The following is a 22031-nucleotide window of genomic DNA, read 5'->3' on the forward strand; positions in this document are numbered from 1 at the left end:
AGAGATATGGCCTAAGTGTGTGAGCATGCCCATTTCAGCTCTCAGCTATGTTCCGGACTGTCATGCAGGCTCAGTCACGTATGGAAAGGCACCTGGACAGGGTCTGAGGGAGCTCAGAGCATGTCACACAGCCGCCGACAGACGGTATATGCGTGACATTGCGGATGTATCCGTAACTTCACCGATGTCATGAACCAGACATTGTGGGGACATATTACAGCAGTTCCACAGCCAGATGTCCATGAGCCAGGGCAATGGTGGGCGTCTGCCCGGCGTCGATGTGGCGGTATGCCGGCAGTGGCAGCAGCTGGCAGCTCGGCCGGATGGCAACAGGCCGCGCATGCCCCCATATAGTGCCAGCAGCAGCCCCAGCAATGCTGGGTCTGTGCTGTCATCGGAGGCCCCCAGGAGACCGCGTGCGTGGCTCTGGACAGTCCCAACAGGGACATGTGTCCAGTCAACACACCCCCGCTTCTGATGACAGTACCCAGTCAGGCTTTGTACTGGATATGGTCCGTAGCACCCCTGCCAGGCACAGATTGCCGTGTCCGTACACACAGACACTGATCTGTATGTGGACTGCCAGGTGCAGTCTCGCGGCAATCCACAAACCCCTGTATATGGCAGCCATGAGGGTGGAACTGATGATGGCGTGCATACACACATGCGAAATGTTGATGATGTTAACACTTACGCGGCAACTGACACATACACGCACACACTGCACCAACACTGCCCCACCCTGTACTGCTGCCCTCACCACACACATACACACACATGTCAATTGGTGTTATCAGTGGCTGACTCAGAGCATACCTCATCCACACCCTGTGCATATGATGACACTGCCCTCCTGCAACGTCTCCCAACATCATTGCGGGGAACAGGTAAACACGTTGCTGATGCACAGGGTGACTACATAGACGTGTATTAGTAGTATCACATGTTGGTAACGTTACAGTGAGCTGCTATGACTGTGTGTACCCCCAGCATGCCTGCTGTAGTAACTGTATGAATGTCCTGAATTGTTATCTGCACCCATAGTACATACCAAAAGTATAACAGATGCACATAATTGCATGCCAGTGGTAAGGAGTTGTCAACAGATAGCCACATACATGGGTAGCACAGGGGAAAGCTAACGCAAGTAGTGATATGCAATGGTGGACATGTAACACAGTAATGGTGTCAAGATGCCCACAGCGACTATTGCCATGTGTGTATGTTCACATCTATCGATATTGCAGTACCAATGTTGCTCCAGATCACAAATAAGTATGACATAATATCGGTTCTACCATGGGCATCTGTGCATATTCCTGGGTACATGTTGATGATGCCTGCATATTTGCATTGTTACTTACTGTTATTGTTACCCCTTCTTTGTTGTATAATGCAGTACTTCCAGCCCTGTGTACTGTAGCTTTGTTTGCATGCATGTTCGCCTGGGGTCCCCTGGAACCCTCCCTCCACCTGCAATGCAGAGTTACAGTGCTTCTGTAGATTGCTAGTGACATCTGCATAGCGTACCATATGTATGTCAACCCACATGACAGAGCGTCACTGTCTGTCCTGTACGCGCGTAATGCGTTGCCTGTGACATTGCACACGTCTTACCTGGCATTTACCCGTGTGCAGTCATATATGTCAGTGCTATGAAACAGAGGCTGTCACCCACACATACACACCTTCAGTATGTTGTTCCCCATTGGCCCTATGTGTTGGTACTCACCATGGCAATCACACTACTAGGGTGGCATGTGCAAATGTAACCTGTGAATCGCCTCTATGGTCCAGTCGTGGTTTATGTGAGTCATGTGTCATTGTCACAGCTGCCACATGTATGCAGTCAGCCATCACCCTTGGCCAGGAATGTACAACACATGTGTGGGATACCACCACAATCCAATCTGGGGACTGGTCTCTCTGAACCCAGTAATGCCATACCCTGTCAGGTGGCATGTCATATATACTACATCCAGGACAAACGTCAAACCCAATCCCTGCTGCTACTATTGATAATACCCCTGAAGATGTTTCTGATAGCTGACCAGTCCTTTACTGAGACATTGCAGGCCCTAGCTATCCATCTACCTCCTAGCTCCCCTGGTCCTGAAGGCAGCACCCCTAGAAAACTACTTGCATCCAGCTGCCAACCAATCGCCACTTCACTTCTCCGTTACCTTGGTTGTAACAGTGAAACCCACTACACTGTCTGCTGATCAACCCCTGCCGAGTACCTATCAAAACCAGATGATGCTATTGCTTACCCGTCTCAAAGGTAATCAAAGGTACTATGTTAGAATCTAACTTTCCCACCATCTGGAAAATGTCATATGTAATCCCACTTCACACAGGAGGCAGCTCTACTGAAGTCTCCACTTATGGGCCAATAGCTATACTCTCTCCACTTGCAGAGATTATGGAGACTTTCGTCATAGACAAGTCATGCACCACCTAATCCAAACTCGCATGGCAGACACTCAGCATGGCTTACGTCCTCATCACAGCACTATGCCAGGCCTCCTAGCCTTTACTAACACTATAAGCCATACTTGCAACATCAATTATATATCCACAGCCCTCTTTTTGGATAACTCAAAGGCATACGATATGGTTGATCACCAACTTGGACTCCACACCCTGCACAGACTGTCTAGATACTGGAGCCTTCCAATGGTGTCAATCCTACCTGCATGGTCAACAGCAGGCCGGCCTCTGGCAGAACAAACCCTCTAACCTTCTACCTAACACCTCGAGTACCACAAGGCTCTATACTAGGGCCCTTGCTGTCCTCCATCGTCATTAACGACTGTTATACTGTCATCCCAAAAGCCAGCTGTATCCAATATGCTGTATACTCTACTCTGATCTGCTCAGCCACATCTCCAGTAGAGTTATGGTCAGCTACCCAGACGACCTTTAATACAATAGCAAACTGGCTTTCTGAACATCGTCTGATCCTAAATCCCAATCAAACTAAACTGCTGTTATTCCACCAACACGTAGGTTTACCACATTCACCGTTACCATAACATCAACTGATGGCACAATAATCTCCTGACCCATCTCCAAAACTATTAGGTGTCATCATAGACAATAATCTCATATGTGACATACATGTTAACCAGATTAGCAAAGCCATCAATAGAAAGCTAGGGTCACTTTACAGAATTAAAGCCTTCCTAGCCTCCAGCTAAAGGTGCCATAGCTCGCTCACACCTTGTTTCAGCCCTTCTGTATGCATCCTCTACTCTCACATATTAACAAGACTGTCCTTAACAAGCACTCGATTTGCTACAACCACATTGCCAGGTTTGCAACTGGCCCGCCTGTTAGGACACATCATTGCATCAATCTAAATCAGCTTGGTTGGCTTGCAATACCCAGCATAATACAGTATAACCAACTGATTATGGCCTATAAAATCCTCTATAATCCAGACAAAACTCCTGCACTTAAATTATAATCACCCCTAGAACAATCCTAGACCGCTTGATCCTCTAACAATGTACTACTTCAAACTAGCGAGTTTAATAACACAGCTGGTGATTCTCTCTTTGCAAACCCTGTAAGTAGATCCTGGAACTCACTTCCAGCTGATATTACCCTAATGTCCACCTTAGGTCATTTAACAGTAGACTCAAACAACATTTGTCACGTAACTGGCTATGTCAATGTATCAAGCCTGGCTAACTCGAATGTGTAACCTCTGTGAACCACTGTACTGTGTAATTTCAATTTAATCCTGGCTTGTGCTCAGGTCTAACATTAACCTGTGGAACATGTTTGACTTGCTTACTTATGTAATCTCTGTAAATAATCTGTTTGTACTATGTAATGCTAGTATTCTGTAATGCTGTATCTGTTACCCTCGTAGCTTGTCTCCACGGCCCCCCCTGGAAATGGACATGCATCCAGTTGGGCTATCCCAGTCAACAAATGTAGGATAAATAAATAAATCAATACAAGATATTACAGTGACGACAATACCAGTCAGACATTGACACACACTGACAGCATGCTGAACACACTGGGGCATACGTGGGGACTCAGACTAGCAGCCTGCCTGGGCATCACACACCTCCGCAGCTGGCACACAGGCATATGTTCTGTCGGAACAGAGCACATGCCACACATGGCACACACATCCCTGTGCCACACACCCACAGCCTGTAGGGCTACACAACACACCTGCTACAGCAGACGTGTCAGGTACCTGTCATATGTGCTGCACTGGGGTCCTGCTCAACAGGCTGTATCTGGTGAAGGTCACAGTGATATGACTCAGGGGCACTATGGTCCACCACAGCACACATGCATACAGGTCAGACAGAGGCATGGACAGATATGACTCACTCATAGACCATGCCAGTGTGGCTGCCTGGGACATACCTCCCTGGACTACATGATAGGGAACATAGAATGGATCTCTCAGCATGTGGCACAGGCCAGTATGAGCCTGATGTTGGTTGCCAACATACCCTCCCCAGGTATTCTACCACTATATGTGGGAAGGCTGTTGTATGTCTACATTATGCTCAGTCTCCACTGTCATTCATAGGGTATCCACTGGCTGTCAACGTGTGCTTACATGCTAGGGAAGCCACATTGATGTTCACGGGTCATCTTGCACGTGACACACATGGCCCGATGTATACTGGCAAGGCTCCTTGGTACACACATACTGCCTTATGCTGCAGGACATGGTTTACATAGCGACCTCCGTGGGTATCACACAGGTTAGGACACTAACAGTGCTGCTACACAACAACAGCAGTGTACACCGGAGGATGCATGCACCAGACACTGCCCTCAGAACGGTGAACTGCAATGTCTGTGCAGTACCGGATGCATGATTCATGGCTCACAGGTGTTACCCATCACTGACAGGTTATGCCCCATACCATGCCTGTCGCCCCTACAGATGTAACACACATGGATAGGGGGGTGGTATCCCAAGTTAACACAGATACACACACCTCCAGGTTGTTGGCACAGCACAAACCATCAGGGCCTACTCATGTGCAGCTGACAGTGTGTCGGACTGCCATCTGGTTCATAGCATGGCACACACAACCCTCACATACACAGGAAGACCACCTATCCTCCATAACAACACCGGCAATATGACAGTCCCATGAATTGTGTTTATAAGGCCATACTGCATCCAGCCGAGCATTGTGTGTGAGCATTACTGTAGCTACAACACTCTAGTTGAAGAGTTCACAGCATGTGGTCACTGAATTGCAGTGGAATGACATGTTACCACTACCACAACAGGTGGGAACATGCAGCACCTGTACATTGACTACATGTACACTATATGGCCCAGACCAGATGTGTATCCCCTGCTGTAGGTCTTTCACCATAGACACCCACACTGTATAGGGACATACCACGTCGGACCCTGCACAGTAAGACACAGTCATATTGGTATACATTGCTAATACCATTTATCCACACAAAGCATGTGTCAGACATGGTAACTACTGCAGGTCACAGGTATTTATGTGTATGTGTCACACACATACATCATGTGTGCAATGCCATTGCTGGGTTAGGCAATGGCGTGCATTGTTATGTACAAACACCCGCACAAGGTCATACTGTGTGACACAACCACACGTGACAGTTGTGGGTTACCAAAACATGCCTATCTGTACTCTGACGATGGTAATAGACACAGTAGCAGAGCACACTATTGGCATTACTAGCCAACTAGCCCTGTTTGGCTGTGCTGATAGTGTGGTGACATCCCCTGTGTTTACTGGGTGAGTATGCAGCATCTGGTGTATTGTAGTATTTGCCAAAAGGATCTGTTCCCTCACACTTGCATTTACACACACCCTACTACCCCCACACACATGCACACTTGCCATATGCAGGATTCATTCCCCTACCTACCTAAGTCATGACACGTGAGAGGGACGCATTAGCAAGGCGCACTGTTCGGTTTACTAGATAGTTCCTCGTCTCTGGCTATACTTATAGGGTGCTGACAACATCAGTACTTTGAAAGAGTAATGTGCATCAGGTAGTGTGATCACCTGACTGCCAAAACTAACATGTTTTTCTTACGGAAATGCACACACACACATGTCATTTACAGGTTTCAAACTCCTACCTAATTACATTACGATACGCAGGGGAAACGCATTAGCAGTGTGCGCTATTCGCATTACTGGGAGGCTTCCCTTCTCCTGCTGTACTTATAGGGTGCTGACATCATCTGTGTTTAGAAAGGGGCGTGTGCATCCTGTAGTGTGTTCTCCCAGTTGCCAAAAGGAACATTTTCCTCATACATATCTGCACCCACACAGGGCGTGTGCATCCTGTAGTGTGTTCTCCCAGTTGCCAAAAGGAACATTTCCCTCATACATATCTGCACACACACACAATAACCCCCCCCCCATCCAAACATACACACTTGGCATTTGTAGGATTCAAACCACTACCTAACTATGTTATGACACATGAGACGAATGCATTAGCAGAGCGCGCTATTCACATTACTGGGAAGCTTCTCTTCTCCTGCTGTACTTATAGGGTGCTGATATCATCTGTGTTTAGAAAGGGGCATGTGCATCCTGTAGTGTGTTCTCCCAGTTGCCAAAAGGAACATTTTCCTCATACATATCTGCACACACACAGGGCGTGTGCATCCTGTAGTGTGTTCTCCCAGTTGCCAAAAGGAACATTTCCCTCATACATATCTGCACACACACAATAACCCCCCCATCCAAACACACACACTTGGCATTTGCAGGATTCAAACCACTACCTAACTATGTTATCACACATGAGACGGATGCATTAGCAGAGCGTGCTATTCACATTACTGGGAGGCTTCTCTTCTCCTGCTGTACTTATAGGGTGCTGACATCATCTGTGTTTAGAAAGGGGCATGTGCATCCTGTAGTGTGTTCTCCCAGTTGCCAAAAGGAACATTTTCCTCATACATATCTGCACACAGGGCGTGTGCATCCTGTAGTGTGATCTCCCAGTTGCCAAAAAGAACATTTCGCTCATACATATCTGCACACACACATAACCCATCCAAACACACACACTTGGCATTTGCAGGATTCAAACCACTACCTAACTATGTTATGACACGAGACGGATGCATTAGCAGAGCGCACTATTCGCATTACTAGGAGGCTTCTCTTCTCCTACTGTACTTATAGGGTGCTGACATCATCTGTGTTTAGAAAGGGGCGTGTGCATCCTATAGTGTGTTCTCCCAGTTGCCAAAAGGAACATTTTTCTCATACATATCTGCACAAACACAATAACCCCCCCATCCAACCACACACACTTGGCATTTACAGGATTCAAACCACTACCTAACTATGTTATGACACTTGAGATGGATGCATTAGCAAAGCGCGCTATTCGCATTACTTGGAGGCTTGCCTTCTCCTGCTGTACTTATAGGGTGCTGACATCATCTGTGTTTAGAAAGGGGAGTGTGCATCCTGTAGTGTGTTCTCCCAGTTGCCAAAAGGGGCACATCCCTCATACATATTCGCACACACACCATAACCTCCCTCCTCCAAACACACACACTTGCAGGATTCAAACCACTACCTAATTATGCTATGACACTTGAGACAGATGCATTAGCAAAGCACGCTATTCGCATTACTGGGAGGCTTCCCTTCTCCTGCTTTACTTATAGGGTGCTGACATCATCTGTGTTGAGAAAGGGGGGTGTGCATCCTGTAGTGTGGTCTCCCAGTTGCCAAAAGGAACATTTCCCCCTCTCAGCTTTTCACACACACAAACCCCACTCACCCACACACATACTGAGCATTTGCAGGATTCGAACCCCTACCTAACTATATTATGGCACTTGAGGGCGACGCATTAGCAGAGCGCACTATCCGAATTACTGGGCATCTGTTTTGCACCTGTAGTATTTCTAGGGTGCTGACATCTTCATTTCCACAGAGGTTTGTAGATGTCGTACTACCTGTCAGGTGGAGGATAGCATGTATATGCATTTGCAGCCACCTACATCAGGGTCAGATGTGCACATCGCACTGGCAGGTTATGTTCTATACCATGCTTTGGGACCACAGGACCTGTAACATACAACACAACCAGTCCAGCACACCACACCCACATCCAGGACACACACTTAGCTTCCCTGGGAACAGTGCCAGGATATGCAGGTATTCACATACACCATTCCAGTTGTTAACATCAGGTACAGGCATATTGTGTGTGAGAACTACTGAGGCCTCTACCACTTTACCCTACCGCCACTACTATTTGTGGGTCCATGTGCTATGGCAGAACCACACACCACAGCCACATGGGTTAATACATATTGCTCCTGTCCATCTGCAACGTGGGTACTCACTGTTCCACACCAGAGGTAGACCACCATTGTTGATACCTGCCCATGTCCACCTTTCCCTGGACATCCATATCTCATCTCCACCCCCAGGCAAGGTTGTCACTGCACACAAACTGTGTTTAGCACAAGCAGACTCTACACTTGTGTAGACTGGGGTGGATGACTTCAGAGGACCCATGCTGGAGGACTATACTGGCCACTCAGCATAATCCTTGACACTTGCATCCTATGAGCATGTGTACAGTTTGCATTGGTCATGCTATCCCACATATACCCATGACTGCTCCACAACAAGACACCTGTCAGCTGTACACCGGCCATATATGCGCCGTTCTACAGACAGAGCGACGTACTACATTGCAGAGTTGTAGCCCACAGAGGGAGGACATCTGTGGACGTTTCCAGCACGGCACTTCATTCACACATACTCATTACAACACAGTGTTGACAGTGGAATCGTCCAGAGAATGGAGGTAGGGCTCCCCTCAGTCTGTTATTGATGGACACCTACTGTCAGAGATCCTCAGCAACCCTCTCACAGCACACACCGACAACATGGCTGTGGCTTAGCACATTCAATCCCTGAGACCTCCACGGTGCCCCTGCTTGACAGAGGCACAGCTCACTAGCCTCACATGTCGCCTTCTGTGACATACTGTACAGTGGCATGGTAGCCTACTATCCTGGGGATGCAGATGCCAAGCACACTCTGGCTGAGCTGCCATTCCCTGGGGCAAGAAGCCTAGTATTGACCTCTACACCCATATGTTCAATTGTCGGATGCACAATATTTGTAGTGCTGTTTTACTGTTTGCAGGTCTTTATTGCCATAGCATTCCCTGTTCCTATGACCAACTTGTGTATCTGTGGCAGATGTTTGCATATGACCGCGATCCACTATATCACTTATGTCTCTGTGGTCATTTACTGTGTGCACTGGGCTGATTGCTGTGTTGTGGTTGGTTCCTGGACTGACACGTACAAATACCAGATATGTGTGGCCAACTGCTACACAGAGATATGGCCTAAGTGTGTGAGCATGCCCATTTCAGCCTTTCCATGTCATGTTGTCTGACATATGCCTCATTTATCAAAGTGTGCGAGCATGCCCAGTGTGAGCTTTCCATATGTTGTACTCTGAAGTCCAACACATATTTGGGTGTGTGTGACCTTCGTCATTATCACACGTTTATGATGGTGTGCTGGGTGTCATGTTGTTTACTAACTGGCCAACTGCTTCGTGTCTGCCACAACAGGGATTATACTGTGCCTGCAGGAATTGCATGGGATACTTTGCAGACAGTTCTCAACATACTTTCATACTGACCTAACACTGTAGTACCGTATAGTGTACTGGTTCGGTATTTCACTGTAGTGGACAGTATCCTGGGCTTTAGTCCTATCACTGCTTGATATCTTCATAGTGAGCACGGCAGACTGTGTAGGGGCCAGTTGTGCACATATGACCATGTTGCAATATGTTCAGATATGGACTACCTACACCAGGCTCGTCCAACATTGCTAGTGTATTCCACAACATGGGTGGGCATTGGCAAACACTAGCGATGTTCTGTAGGCCATTGCTGATGGTAGTCACAGGGTGTGTTTGTCCTTTGACACACATTGTAACTGGGGTTTTCCATTACATATGTCATGGTTGGTATACTGTGCCTCTGTCTACCTCTGACATAACAGTGATACCCAGGGTAGCCTACCATCTCCCATACACTCATCAGGATGCCTCTTGAGGGGTGTCGATATGTGGCACTCTGGCTGCCCTGTATCAGGAGTTTACTGCAGTGTGGGGGTGCCTTCTGTGTTATGGATCATTCTGTACAGCTTGTCCTATGTATGTCAGTGCTGGGGTTCAGGTCTCTCATGTGCATAGCTCACTGCCATTCAGATTGTACAAGGTGCAACATGTTCATTCATTCCAGGTTGGACATGTCATCATACATCAGGCATAGCTTTCCTGTAGCCGGGAAGGATGGACGTGTGTGGGGCTGCAGTTTGTTTACTCAGGCAACACATGGCATCTGTTCAGGCTCTTTGCTACCCCTGGTGGGGTACTGTTGTGGACTTTACAGTCATTGGAGGTGTCTGCTGCGGTATATCCCACATGGGCTATTGTAGTCAGTTGTGATGCTGATGGAGGATGGCTGCAGAGCCAGAGTGGTTTCCCCTTATCTACATCTGCCAGCCTTCATGTTTGGGTGGGTATATGGTACATGTTTCTGCGAACACTACAGACACATGTTTGTCCAGTGCAGGTTATTTATCACCTTTTGTACCCAGGTCTCACATTACATGTTAGGTGCCTCATGGGTTAACACCTGCGTGGTATTTTGTGGGCACTTACTGTATATCCACAGTGGTTGTCTATACACATTTCTGCGATTAGCTTGCTGACTTGGCTATGGCTACAGTTGTTTGTTTGTGGGTGGCCCTTTTTTGGGTTTCTTGTGTCAGCTGGGGGTCGGATACGGTGGGCTGCTTGTACTCCTCTGCATACATGCTCAGTCACAGTCCTTCCATGTTGGCCTATACCTATGGGACATGTATACAGAACTGGGGTGGGGGGGACAAGACCAGGCCTTGTGGGATGCCACTCATATCCGCTTTGTAGTCTGGCATGGATGCAGCATGTCTGACCATGTCAGTTCTGTCCTTGGTCTGCTTTGCAACCCCTCTACTGACATAGGGGTGTATATTTAAGCTGGTGAACATATCCATACTGAACACGTACGGTATGGTCTAGAAGCATGTGCACGGTCCAGCTACACTGTGTGGACCACATAGCCCTCATCACTGACCTTAATGACTGCTTCAAATGGGTCAGACATGTTTAGGGGCCAGTTCTGCAGTTACAACAGCCACAGTGTGTCGGGTCCGGTATCAGTAGGTCCACATTAGCCTTCTGTCTGCGGTACATACTGATCCTTTCCATAGCTGTACAGAACAAGCTTGTCAGGATCCTGGGGTGTTAGTTTGGAGTATCCATTCAGGCAACCCCTTTGTTGTGATGAACCACTGTTGTTGTACACTGCTCTTTGGGTACATACCCTGTGGTAAGGCTGACATTGGCCAGTAGTGTGATTTTGCATTCCATTACTCTTGGGGTCCATGTTGGCCTCAGCACAGGACACCATCACATACCTTTGCTGCTGTGTGTTCTGCTTTGCAGATGATGGCTGTTACCTCAGCATCTGCAATGTCAGGGGACCATCTGCTGGGATAGGTATTTTGCACTCGGGAGGGGGTGTTTGCACTGCACCTGACAGGTTGTATGTTAGCAATATGTGTGTGTGTTTGGTATGTTGTTTGTAATATCTGTGTGATTCGGAGCATATCTGTGGATGCCCAACATGGTTCCTACCATCAGTTGGGTAAGCCTTGTGATTATCCTTAGTGTCCTGTACGTGTTGTATCTTCATAGGTTCATGGGTTCATAGTAGGCTAGACACCCTAGGCCATTGGTAAGCCTAGCTAGAGTGTGTGTGTCTTTCGCCACCCCTTGCTATGTTTAATTATGGCCATTTATGAGGCTCTTCACTGTGCCTCTGTCTGGTCGTGACACAGTGGGGACCCCCAGTATACATGTACGGTCATCCATCCACTTGGCAATATTCCTGTTGAGGGGTGTCAGTGAGGGCTCTGCCTACCATGGATTGGGATCCTGTTTCTGGGTGTGGGGGGCCTATGGGTTATGTATCTGTCCCTCCAGCACATCTTATTTCATTATGTGTTGAGGTTGACATCTGTGACTCTCACAGCTCCAATGGCTTTGATTTCCTGTGGTGTAGCATGTCCATTACTCCTGTGTTGGACATGGCCTGGTACAACGGACATACAATGCCTCTGTGTAGGCAGTGTGTGGCTGCAGTCAGCTGGGGTGTCTACAGCCAGGCAGCATATGACATATATTCCGCACCCTTTATCCTGTTGGTGGGGTAACTATGAGGTCTTCCAAACCGCTGCAGGTGTCACGTATGGTACATCCCATATGAGTCATTGTACTAGATTGTGGGTCTGATAAGGGGACAGTACAGCGGCACAGTGACCCCTGTTGATGTTGGTGTGAATCCTTTCATGATACGGTGTCCAGTATCAACAGTCTTCATAGCCACATTGGCATTGTGGCTGTCACATGACAGATTAATGTCGACCTGTGTCCCTAGGTCCCTGATGACTCCTTGCATACATAATGATTTGACACCTATGTGGTACTTTGTGTACCTTGTCTGGTATTTTGTGGGACATCCATACTGTCCAGTGTCTTCGGATGTCTGGCTGGGGTTCTTGTGTGTGAGAGTGTGGTCTGTCGCATGCTACAGACTGTACAGCAGTTTTGACTACAGTTATGTGCACATGGGTGGTGTCCGCTGCTTTGTGCATTGTCAGTTACCTGGCTATATGGGCGTCTGTGCTGCATATGGATACTCCCCCTCCTTTGATGTCTTGGTGCAGGTGTTGGGGCCATAACACATGGTATGTGGTATAACCTAGTAGTGCTGGTGTGGTATCAGTAGGCCTGCAGCAGGCTTCTGTCACTGGACAGACATCAATGTTCTCCATAATGGGAAGTGCCTCAGGGGCATGCATATTGCAGTTTACACATCTGGCATTGGGCAGCATTACCCTTATGTTTCCTACCACTTATGTTTTCTAGGGTGGTGGGTAGTCTTTTTGGCCTTGCCTACATACGGCTCTATGGAGGCGGCAAAGGCCTTCTCCAGTATCCAGACGCCCAGGGGTAACAGGTGCAAGCCATCCCTGGAACAGCAGCATGGCTTGTCATGCTTGACATCTCCAGCGGACACACATTACACCCTCTTGGACTGACAGCTGTAACTGTGCCAGCTGTTAAACATGAGCATTCTGTGTTTGTACTGTGGCATCATTCTTGGTGAGGGTTGGATGCTGCACACAGCCAGTGTCATCCCGCCCTGGGGTACATACTCGGAGGGACCATACATGTCTCATTTGTTGTTGACCAGGGAGGTACATCTCAGGTAATTCACCCCAGCATGGACATTAAGTGCATCATATTCCTGCTTGCTTTGGGGTGACCTGCGTCCTTGTGTTACGTGGCATTTTGTGGCTACCTACAAGCAGCTTACTCTACCCTTTCCCTTGTTCAGTCTGGTGAGTGGGACAGCTGTGTTTCTGCCTATACAGACACCTATTACGACTGTATCAGGCATTTGTTTCTCCTTCGGGCCTGTGACTGTTTGGCACACCAGCTTTGCGTACTATTCGTTGCATGTGCTATGTTTGAAGGTTGTGGTTGCTTGTGATCTACTTTGGAGGCGTCTGTTGGTGTGGTGTGTTTGTAATTGAGGCCTCCGGGCATATTTGTCTGTGTTTATGTGTTTGGTTTACAGTTGTGGTAGGTCTATGTGGGACTGGGTTTGTGGTGTATGTGGTTACCTTCTCCTCCTGACTAGTGTTGACAGTACTGGCTTGTTGGAGCTCAACCTCTGCTTTGGATACATGGATGCATCTATCACATATGTTTGTATTTATTCGGGTGTTGTGGTTGTCTGTGTACTTGGGACAGGCGTCACATTGCCTCTGGATTCATAGGTTATACTTGTTGTGGCTGGACTTAGTGGATTGTATGTGTGGACATATGTTGTTGCCATACTACTGGTCAGTGATTACTTCCCTTTTTATGTTTGCTCTATCATGTGGTATCTTCCTCATTCTCTTGCATGGTTTGGTAATGGCTGGAGCCCAGCATGCCAGATGTCTGCGTGTATGACATTGTGTGTTGTTGTTATTTGTGATTGCATACTCCAAGCATTCCTGGCTGTGTTCATGGAATGCCTGTATAACATGTTCTATGGTGTGTCCCATGTTAGGCACTTGCACAGGGCCTTTTCTGGATTCAACATCGGTTTTGTGGGCTGCGACCTATACTTTACACATGTTTTGCACTGTGGTATTCTGGCCAGGGACTGGGGTCGGGTGTGTATTTCCAGTGTGCTTACTCTATGGTCTTGTCTTACTAGTGAGGGGTACACTTCTCATCTTGCCATCCAGTACACATGTTGCTGATTATCACATCCAGTATGCTTACCCCTCTTGTGGGGGTAGTACATTGTTCCTGGGCAGTTTGGTTTATGGCATCTGGGTAACTTTCCCCTACTGTGTTGGTGCTAGTACGATGCTACCGGTGTTTGTCTGGGTATTTTCAGTCGAGCAATATAATGTGGTTTGGGGGGCTTGATATATTCATGTATTCCGACATAGGCCAGGTGATGTTCCTGGTATTAGGACAGTGGTCTGCAGCAGGCTATCTACTGCGAGGCAGTTTTAGCCATTGGTATTTGACCATGGCTATTCCATGCTGCTTCTTGTTGTGGTACCAACATGGGGGTGTGGTTATCCTTGCCATTTCTTGCTAGTCACCCACCTTTTGTAGCTTGTTCCATGTTTTGCGGCTGTACAGCACAGTATGAGGTATGACCTGGTAGTGCTAGGGTGCTGCTGTGAGCCTTGCCCAGTTCTCTATTACAGGACTGGTATCTACATTCTCCTTACTGTGTGCATTTACACTGCACACATCTTGCTGTTTGTACATCTGTCATGGGGTAGTGTTACATCTAGGTTCCTATCCCTTGTAGAACCTATGAGGTTGGGTGTGTGTTTTGCGACTTACCTATTCAGGGCATGTTGTGGGTACTGACAGCCTTTGCCAGTATCCATGGGGCATGGCATGCTAGGTGCATGCCACCCCTAGCAGGTGGTGCATCATGTCAGACTCCGCATATCTTCCCAGCCTGTGACACATTGGCTCCCCTTTGACTGACTGCATTACTTCAGCTGATTATTGTACTTGATCTTCTTGTCTACATAGTGTGGCATCATGCTTGGTGGGGTGAGATGTTAGGCAGGGTCTTCATGTTTGCATATACTAGATGATGTTACATTGCTTGACACATGGCAATCATGCCTCAGGTGGTGCTGCAGGGCTGCCTATGTCGGATGCACATACTACACTCCCTGTACATGTTTGGGAGAAGGTTGTGTCATGTTAGGCATCCCTGTTACTATATGAGTGAGTCAGAGAGGGGTATCATTCCCAGGGTTCCTACTGTGCCAGTGTATGTGCTATGCATTGCCTCTTTGCCAAGGCCAGGGCATACTGGGCACGCCTCCTTCTGCCTACTGGGGCAGGCTCAGGTTGTTCCTCCTCCGAGTCACGCTCTGCCTGTGATGGCCTTGGCAATGGTGGGGGGCTGTTTGGCCCGGCCCTATGCTGGTCCTGCTGCAGCTGTTTTCGCAAGATCATATTATGTAGCATAGCACATACTATGACGATTTGGGTACATGTAGTTGGTGTGTACTGCAAGGCTCCACCAGATGTGTCCAGACACCGGAACCGTGACTTGAGCAGCCCAAACACACGCTCTATCACATTACGTGTTTGTGCGTGTGCCTCATTATGGCGTTCCTGTTCAGGTGTGTGTGCATTTCTGATGGGTGTCATCAGCCACGGCTCCAGTGCATAACCTGCATCCCCCACTAGGTGTCCGTGTGGGATGTCCCCATTGGCAAATGTCTGGTACAGCTGCGTCAAATGCCAGATGTGGGAATCGTGATAACTCCCAGGGCAGCCAGCACACACATTCATTACTATGCCCTGGGCATCACACACGACCTGGCACTTGATGGAGGGGAAGCCCTTGCGGTTTATGTAGGCCCTACCCCACTCACCTGCTGGTGCTTTGATGCGTATGTGCGTGCAGTCTATAGCACCCAGTACCTCAGGGTATTCCGCTATTTGCTGGAAGAGACACATATTGCTGGCCAATACCTCACGGGCATTGGGGAAATATACATGATCACCGACATGTGCTGACATGGCATCCAGGAACTGGTGTAGTACCCTGGAGGCTGATGCCTGTGATATCCCCATCATATTGCCAGTTGGTCTCTGGAAGGTACCTGTTGCTAGTATTCTTAGGCCAACACATACCTTGGTTTCCACTGGGATAGGTTCCCCTCTGTTGGTTCTGTGTGTGAGGCATGGCCTGCACAGCTCAACAATCTGCTGCAGGAGCTCTCTGTCCACTCTATAGCGCTCTACTATCTCCAGCTCATGTAACCCGTGGTAGGTGACCCTGGGCCTGTACACTCTTCTCCGTCTCCTCACTGTGGGTTGTCTGGCACCATCTGCATTGTCACCACCCTCAGCAAGTCACCTATGTCTCATTATGACAGCTATGGCAGCCCCTAGCATTTCTGCTCTGAGTTCAGCTTTTTCAGTTTTCACTTCTATTAGCTTACTCCTGTCTTGCAGTGTCTCTTAATGAAAACATCCTGCACTACTGTTTGCAGAGTTTTAAGTGCTGGGCTGGGCTACTATTCTGCCTGTGTAATTGCCTGCTTCTAATTATTTTCACCTGCTAGCTTCAGCAGTTATCCCTGCTAGCTTCCTATTAATTCTGTTGCTTCCTTTTTCCTTTCTGTTTCCTCAGGGGGGAGCAACTTGCATACTATCTGAAACACGCTCACAGTGGCTTACACACGTGCACACGTGCTTCCACGGTTAAGAATCTACTTATTCAGGTTTAAACCCACGCAAACACCGTTACACGTCTGCCAACAGCCTCCAACATACTCAGACTGCCTTACACGCGCGCACACCCGCGCAAACAGTGTTAAACATCTCCCAACACGCTCCCACATGCTCACACTGCCTTACACGTGCGCACACTGCCTTACTCGCGCTTCATTGCATGCACACGTGCGCATGCACGGCCAGCAAGAAACTTTGGTGTAGGTAACAGTGTACACCTTCCATTTCTTGTCTTTCCATGACTTATCTAGTGGCACACCTTTTTCCATGATCTGTGCCTGTCATCTGTCATGTTACACTGGCCTCCAGTGAACTGCATTTCTTTCTACCATTCCCCCCTGTGATGTCACCTATCTCCTACTCTATTACTCCCCTTTTTTATCTCTTACACTACTCAGACCGTGCTCATTTGGTATGTGACTGTGAGATTCAGTATCCTAACCCTCATTTACATGAGATTGCCTACTAATGCTTAGTTACATGTCTTAGACTCAGCTTCCCCCCTTAGCAACCACTACACGGTGGCCATGTTGGTTTTGGTCTGCTGGTCCCTGCATTGTCATTCCATGTATTGCATGAAACCCACATTTGTGGGTTTATAACCTTCTTTTTTATGTTTTTATACAGCGCAGCCCATTTGCGCGGGGCTGCGCTGGGTTTAAACATCGGCGATTGCCGAAAAAAAAAAATCATATTTTTAATATTTTTGCATTGGGTTATCTTGCCAATTGCCACATATTTGGCCATTGGCATGCTGCCTGAATCATATGCAACCTTTTTTTGGAGCTGACATCGCTCCGTTGTGGATTTTACAGAAATGTACTCAGTTGTCAACTGAGTACATTTCTGCAGCTAAAACGTCTCCTACACGGACTGGTTTCTGCTTCGTGGATCGCTAATATACCTCATTTGCATACCTTTCGGATGCAAGTGAGGTATTTAGCATGTCCACGCCCAGTCCGTGTAAGAGACATTTTAGCTGGTCTCTTACACGGAGTTTAGGGCTGTTCCTGGATCGCGAGGCTTGCATGGAGTGTTGCACGTCTCTTACACTCCGTGCAAGCCTTCGTGAATCCTGCCCAATGTCATTATAATGTAAACAAAGTAATGTTAATTCTTATGATTAGTTGTTAGGAGGAAGTCAGGATTCCTCGATTATTTCAGATGCAAGGATACCTTGAGAACTCTACTTGTAGCTTGTTTCACATATCTTCACTGTCTGCAAGCTGGAGAAGAAATGGTATGGAATAGTATAAATACACACTTGGCATATTATCAGTTCATGTATCCAGGATTTGGTCTCTGCTGCTATTTAATGCTGTTCTTTGGCTGGTGCATAAGTAATAATATCTGTCTCAAGCCTAGCATAATAACAAAGGTTAAATCTTGGTGAACATTGCATATGTGTTTAACATAAACATGACAGAAGGAAGCCAAAGCTGAAACTAATGAAAGCCAGTCTGTGAAATAGAGAGATTCAGGGTCTCTTAACCTTCACTAAGAAGTCCAGTCTCTCGGAATCAATAGTTTCATAGATGTGCATAATGCACAACATGAGCATTCAAGTCTCAACTCATTATTGCAAATTCATTTTATATTGAAACAAAGATGATGATTTATGTGTCATCTGGCAGTCGTAAGTGGCAAGTACTGTTCTGTCATGTGTTACATATTATCTGTACAATGGTCATTTTTCTTTTGCATCCTGTATATTAAGGAGAAACATCTCCTGTTTTCAAATGCTTGTATTCTGATGACCTTTTAGTGACAGGTCATAATTTATAACCCAAATAAACAATGATTTGGACTAAAGTAGTTAAATTGTAGCATCTTACACTGATGATCCATGACTTTTAAAATGACTGTAGCATTTTAAAACTGTGATCTTGTAAGCACAGGTAGGCACACATGTAAAACACCAAAACAACAAGTACAAAGGTCACAAAAATGTCACATAGCAAAATATTTAAAATAAATAAAAAAAGTCCTAGGCAAACCATAACCTTTACTGTGTAATAACATATGCCTTTTGTGAAGGAGACCCATGGAAAATATGTAAATTATCCCTAAAGAAGACACAAGTATTTCAGCTTTGTTGTTTCTAAATGCCTACTGACTTTTTTACTTTTATAAGTCTTTATTGATATACTGAGGCCAGCAAAGTCAAACCCCACTAACTACACATGATATATGTTACACTGTTTAACAGAATTACCAGTAAAATGCAGATACATAACCATGTGTAGACACTCCAAGTTCAATGTTTATAAATTTAGACTACAAAATTTCCTAAAGACCAAAACAAGTAAAATGATCTTATTAAGTCAAATATGCAACAAGAATAATAACATCAAAAAGACCCAGGAATTCCAAAATCTCCACTATGTACTACCTTAAGCATCCTTTGAAGGAGGAAATCCATGGGAAATATGCAAATGCCCCCTTAAGGACAAGCAAGTGTTTCAGTTTCATGGCTTCTGAATGCCTAATGAATTTTTACTTTCAGAAGTTTTATGGATGTGTTCAGGACAAAAATCATTTCAGTTATTCAAGTTCAAGAAAAATGTTAACATTTTAAATATTTTTATTTTTAATTACTGTATTTATTTAATATGCAGAACCAGATGCCTTCTAAAACCAATTGATGTACACTACACCTAAAAAACAGCTCTTAAAAACATGTCATTGCAGAGACTAAAGTGATAGAAGTAGGTTGATGGATGCATACACAAAATAAAATTAAAAGTTACATAAACAGAGTTTAAAACAAATGGAAGAAGGAGCTCTACAAGAATTAAGACTGAAATGAAATTTGATAGAAATGTTCAAATTCTTTTGAAGATTCATCAGAATTCATGAGGAAGGCATTTTCATTTTATAATTTATAAATGGCAAGAACAAGGTGTCAAAGTCTGTCTATAGGGGGGGTAATCTTCTCTGGTTCTAATAATTTATATATACATTTACATTTTATATATGTATATAAATATATATGTATATATGCAGATACGTGTGTGTGTGTGTGTGTGTGTGTGTGTGTGTGTGTGTGTGTGTGTGTGTGTGTGTGCGTTTATGTGTATGGTTGTGTGTATGGGGTGCATATATATATATATATAGATATATAGATAGATAGATTAAATATATATATATATATATATATATATATATATATATACATATATATATATATATATATATATATATATATGAAAATCTAGATATATATATATATATATATATATATATATCTATATATATGTGTGTGCGTGTGTGTGTGTATATATCTATACATCTACATCTATATATCTATATATTTCTATATCTATATATCTATCTACACACATACACACACACACACACACACACACACACACACACACACACACACACACACACACACACACGTGTGCATGCACGAGTATATGACACTTAGTGGTATACTTGTATAAGTGAACTGCATAAGACATGCAGAAAGTATTCAATCAAAAACATCAAAAATAATAAAAAAAAAAGCAAAAGAAAAAAAACTGTCCCCGGGATTCATGAACCTTGCACCAGGCGCATGGCGTGGCGCCAGCATGAACATGGCCGCGGCGATTCAGGTGCGATCCAAACCCGTGCATCAGCGGTGCGCGGAGTTGTGCCGCCTCTGGCGTAGGTATGTTAAATACCCCATGTGCGGTGTTGCACCATGCAAATGAAGGCAAGTAGCGATTCTGAAGTGGCGGGCGTAGCATAACAGCACGGCAATGTAAACCAAAAAAGCGGTTTACATATATCCAAACATGACATAGGAGTAGCGGAAGGCTGCCAGCGTCATGTGTCATAGTGGTGCAACATGGCAATGTGGAAAGAAACCGAGAATGTCAAAGGAAAACCTGCAGAAAATGTAAATAACGACATAAATGCCATATGCGCAAAACCACAGCAGAACCCCAGGACATGTCCGGAAGGTGAGGAACAATGAAGTAATATGACAATGCCATAAAAGAGCAGTATAAGACACATCAGCATCACAGCCACAATACACCATAGTATGAATGGAAAGCCACAACCACAGCCCAAGGGATGCCAAGGAGTAACGTCGGTGTCTGGCGCAGTAACCATGTATTAGTAGTCAATGCCATGCAAATGAGGCAGATAATACTGAATCGCAAAACCCCGGCGTAAGGCTGCACCAAAGCGCGGTGGTAAAACACCGAGGGTGGCCTGAGGAACACCTGTCAATCGCAGAGGGTGTGCCGCTGTAGGAGGAAGCACATTGGAGCCAACAAACCTGGGCTGTACAATGCATCACAGCATCAGGACCGGTGTGAGGAAATAGATGCGCTGGTATACAATGCGCGCACAGATGCATGTGCGCGAGGATGACTACGTTCCCCAAACCAGTCATGTGGCCGCCCATCAACAACCATGGATACAGGAAGGTGATGCGAGAATATGAAATGCGGAAGCAGTGTAATTGGAGTCGTAATGAGCAGTTAACACCAATCAACCGGCGGAGGCAATCGGCGGCTGACAACTCTGCATGCAGAAATCTGCAAGCGGAAAGGGAAGAATATGAATGCAAAAGTAGTGGATGTTGCAGAAATGCAAAAGCGAAGAACCGATACAGCACAGCCAAGGAGAGTTAACTGCATAGCGGCAGACAAAATGCATGACATGTCATGTGCCTGCAGGATGCACTCCCGTAAATAGTAGGTGCAGCGTGCAGAAACAGTAAAGTAAGGTGTAAAGCTAAACCAATGCAGGCAAGTGTAATGTAACACCAAAGGCAACAGCGTTGCAGTGCCAACGATAAAACACGGTAGATAACCCACAGATACGCAGCAGAGACACCCAATGACATCACCGGTGTACAGCACAACACTAAAGTGGGAATGCACACAACACACAGCGAATTCCCAAGCGCTGCGCCTACGGTGTAAACACACGGGAACTTTTAAAATGTATATGTTGGGTGCTGCCGTGGCCATGATGCATCAGCATGTGTTAGAGACAGATGGAGTTGTGGAGGAGGTGCGACAACTACCGGAGGCCTCAGAGGAGAAGGAGAGTGTTCAGACCAAGGGTCCA

Source organism: Protopterus annectens, chromosome 1.part0 (assembly GCF_019279795.1).
Source record: "Protopterus annectens isolate FY-2018-M chromosome 1.part0, PAN1.0, whole genome shotgun sequence".
NCBI classification, from domain to species: domain Eukaryota; kingdom Metazoa; phylum Chordata; order Ceratodontiformes; family Protopteridae; genus Protopterus; species Protopterus annectens.